The following is a 4,540-nucleotide window of genomic DNA, read 5'->3' as shown; positions in this document are numbered from 1 at the left end:
GATTTGGGCATCCAGTAGAATAATGGGGTAATTAGAAATATAATACCGACTGTGGCAGCAGGCTTATTTGATGAATTGCTTTGAATGTACTGGAATTATCTGCATCTGTTTAAACGCGGTGATCTCTACCAACTTTTCAATTAAAGAATAACAACAATTTATAGCTTCAAAGCACAGTACAGATATAAAGTAATTAACATATAACAACGTGTGAGGAGGTTTAGGAAAATACTGAATTCCTCAAACACCAAGAGCTGATACTGTATCAAAGACCAAGAGAATTCTTGCAATTGTCCCATTTCCTCAAGATTTCAAATGCAAAATTACAAGGGAACAAAACACCTATATACTTTGCATAAATAACCAAACTCAAAACCCCCCAATTATTAAAGGGTATACTTTAAAAGCATTCACAAGCCCATGTAAATGAATGCTGTGATGCCAAAAATATTTTGCCCAAGGTTAAACTGAGAAAATACATATTCCTAAGTCATTTTTGATCAGCAAGTGATTGCAGTACTTTGTTTTTATGCCCAGCCCTGAAGAGAAATCTGACTTTAAGAGACATTAGCATACAAATGGGATATGAACTTTCAAAGCTTATGCAACTGTTACTCCATTACAGACAGCTCAAATCAATTATGTTGCTAAAAATCAGAGAATAAATCTTTGTTTCAGTTTAAAGTATGAGTACTCCCTTATACCTTAGAGACATACATGAAATTTGAAGCTAGCACTTGTTGAGAAGGGGAAAAAAAAACCCACCCAGAATTCAGTTAATGCTCTCTCTGCCCCTGTTATTTTCCTCCCTCCCTCCTCCTCGCTTCAGTGTTCCTTTCTCTCACTCTTCGCCCAAAAAGGATGGAGAAGGAGGCTACATTTTCCTCTAAGATGATTTAATTCAGTCTTCAAACGTAGTAAGTGTGAAATCAGAGGGGTGTTTATTCTGCTTAGTGGGAAAAACCTCACCATAGTCATGACTGCACAAATTCCAAGGACTTCCGTAACGAGCAGAAGGAAAACAATTAACAGCAAGCTGAAAACTTTCCTGCCAAGACTGAAGGATGATTTCAACAAGTATGAGAAATGCAGGCACCTACTATGAACAGTCAAAGAAATAACTCAATTTATTCTAGTTAGTCCCAACTGTCCGATTCTGTAGGTTTTTCAGCAAGCTTCAACAAAGCCAGTTTTCTCTGTTACAAGGATTCCACAAAAGCCAAGACTCACTGATGAACCTATTTTAGTTTAAACATTAGGAAAACCAAACAAACTGATGGTTATTTCACCAAAAGGTAAAAAAGTGGTCTATGTGAAACAAAAATAACCAAGTTTCTCAGGATTTTAATAGCTGCAGAGAGCATTCTGCTTAAAATACTTTGAAGGCTAAAGTGACAAGATGAAAACACATACTAGATAACTAATGGTGTATGTATTTTATTAAGTGTTACCATTTACATTTTCATACAGAAAAAAGCATAAACAATGAAAAATCCAAAGCCTGCAGAACAAAAGATCTCTCGTAAGCAAGTATTTTGCAATGGAACGTTAAATGATTTTGGTGAATCACAGCATGATTTGCCTGGAAAATACAGAATGTTGACTAGACTTTACACGTGTCGTCATGCACTTCTGCTTCAGTTTAACCTTAGCACATGCAGTAGACCCTCTGCATAAACAATTTTTGAAAACTCAGTTGTAAAATGCTACAAAATCTCCTCCCCCAATTCACTGTGTGACCTGCCAGAGGCCAAACTAAAAGAGGCAGAGGAGCCAGGTTTTTTCATCTGTCACTTTACAGTACATCCACTAATTAGGCACTTTACTGCACACATAACCATCTACTGCTCACTTCAAATTCTCGTGGATTTGCCTGAACAAATACATGTATGGTGTGTACTGGTGGTACATGGAGAACTCACCTCCACTCCACAAGTTCACTCCTTCCCAAATATCTTACAGCAACTACAGGATTTCTTCAACTTCCAGATGCCACAAGAAAAGCCCAAATTTTATTTGAACTCCTGGCATTTTATTACTCTTAAACTGTGTTTTTCAGGTAGCAACAATAAAACTGTTGGTACAAGCAGTCCATTATCAAGCTTGCTCCAAACATGGTGTGCATTATCACACTGGTTGCACAGCCTCAAAACAGTGTATCAACAAAACTGATCAACAGCTGTCAAAACATTCTTACATGTTCCCATGACAAAGAAATGTACGTAATGGAGTGTACAAAAGGTTTTCTTCCATATAAAAGTATTTAATACCACTACTTTGTTTGCATATTAGAGAAAAGCTGGACTGAAAAATGCTATTTTACTTGAAGCAAGGTCTTTGAGGTCCCAAGGTCCTAGCAGCATACATTCCACTGTTCAACACCAGCTTCTGAAGAACGTCTGTATCTGACAACTTTCTACTTTACTGGTATTATGGCGAATTTCAGCATGCCATAAAGCCAGCTGTCAACTGCAATTCTTATTCCAGGATATACAGGGAACTTAGTTACATACTGGGTTCCAAGTTACCTAAAGTTAAACTTTAGGTAACCTGGGATCCTTCTTCGAGGAGAAAGACCAGAATATTTAACAGGATCAAAAATCTTGCTGCAATAAACTAGAAAATGAGATTGGATGTTTTGTATCACTGTGGAGAAACAGCACAGTGTTCTGCACTAGCTAGAGCTTTCTAGCTGACTCCAGAACTAAGACTGTGTTTCTCTAGTACAGCACTGGTTTAAACAAAATAGAACATACCCCCTCCCGCCCCCAACAACCAGAACAAAAACAACTGGGGGCATATATACCTATTTATGAGGATACAGTGGAATATTCAAGCTAGCTAGGGAGAGTAAAGGTATTTATGCAAGAACTTCATGTCAACAGAGAAACAATATCACTCTTAATTCCTCAACCTGGATCAAACTCTCCCCACGCAGCCACAGTGAGATTGCTAGTACAGATACTCTGCAGTTTAACGTCCTAAAACCGGACTTGACCACTTGTGGATATGTATTTCTATCCCCAGAGGACTGTTTCATGACACTTTCAGTGATGCACTGTGCTAGATCAAACACATAAAGGTTCATTTAAATTTGTTTCTGTGGGGGGACACAGTATCATATGAATTCTGATTCCTGTCAGCTGAAGTGTCAGCAGCGAGAACAGCAAGACTGTTTGCTGTTCCTGGACAGACAGATTGGCTCACAGACGCCTAGGCATGAAGGAGCAAGCATAGCCTGGTAGCTGCTTCTCATCTAAGTGCAGTGCATGGTTCTGTTTACCTATTAAGCAACATTTATTCCCTCCAGATACGCAAAAGAAACAACAAATACTAGAAATAGGTAATTTTAAATATATAAACCCAAACAAGAATTGTTTTGTTTATACAACTCTCAGTCATGTCACAGTTGTTTTCACTTTGAAAAAAAATAAACGAGATCTCTGCCCCAAATTATCCCCCCCCCCCCCAAATTATCCAGGGAATGAAACCCTTTCCCCTTGAAAAAGCAAAGGCCATGAGGCAGGCTTTGGACTTTAGCTTACGAAACAGAATTCTGAGGGATGACCTGATGCCTACAAGTGGGTCCTGACACATGGAAGAGGAACTCCCACAGTGCATGACTTTTGAATCTTGCTGAGAAGCACTAGATGCCACAGCTGGAAGTTAAACCTGAAACAAAGTACAACCCCCAACTGCAGATATTTGAAACAGCTTACCAAGAGAAACTGGTGAACTCACCAGTGCTTAATCTCCACAACAAACAGGGAAGTCGCTCTAAAGCATGTCATTTTAAATGAATGTATAAACACAAAGCAAATGGATCAGCAAGACTTGGGGGGTGGGACGGCAAGAGTTGAGAGGAAATCATAAAATATGAAGAATGGCCTTTCAAATGAACATTCAGAGTATACCACTTCAACAATGTGCAACATGTTGGCCGCTATACGGCTTCTTCCTTCAGTTTCTCTGTAAAGTGAAGAAAACATGGACCTAGAATATCTCAGTCAGTCTGACAGAGTGCCTGAAATCCACTGTTGGGAGAAAAACGCTGCTGCCAATACATCAGCCTTTTCTTTGAACCAAATACACATTCAAAGCTTCTAACACTTCACACGTATGCAGTCAGACACAGCATTATTTAGTGTTTTTACATTTTACACACATGCAGAACTAATGCTCTTTTCATGGTATACATTATAATGCGGGGAACAGGTTACAGCAGGTGGACCTTTGAACTTTTGCCTTCACAGACACGTCAATTCGTAATGTGATTTTATATATTCCCACCTGACATGTGGCAAAGCTCACAATCCTGCTGGTCCAATGCCCTGTCCCTGACACGGCTCAGAACCAGGTAACTCGAGGAGAGCAGAAGACCCACTGTGGGAGACACGCTTTAACATTCTGTAACACAGAAAAGTACAGATCTCGTTTGAACCCTGAGTTACATGCTTTCATCTCTCTTCTAAATGTTTTTTGGGCTTTTGTTATAAATGCATTAGGCTGTTTTGGTATTCATACAAATATCTGCTTGCTT

Source organism: Falco peregrinus, chromosome 1, assembly GCF_023634155.1.
Source record: "Falco peregrinus isolate bFalPer1 chromosome 1, bFalPer1.pri, whole genome shotgun sequence".
In the NCBI taxonomy this organism is placed as follows: Eukaryota; Metazoa; Chordata; class Aves; order Falconiformes; family Falconidae; genus Falco; species Falco peregrinus.
This window is presented reverse-complemented; position numbering follows the sequence as displayed.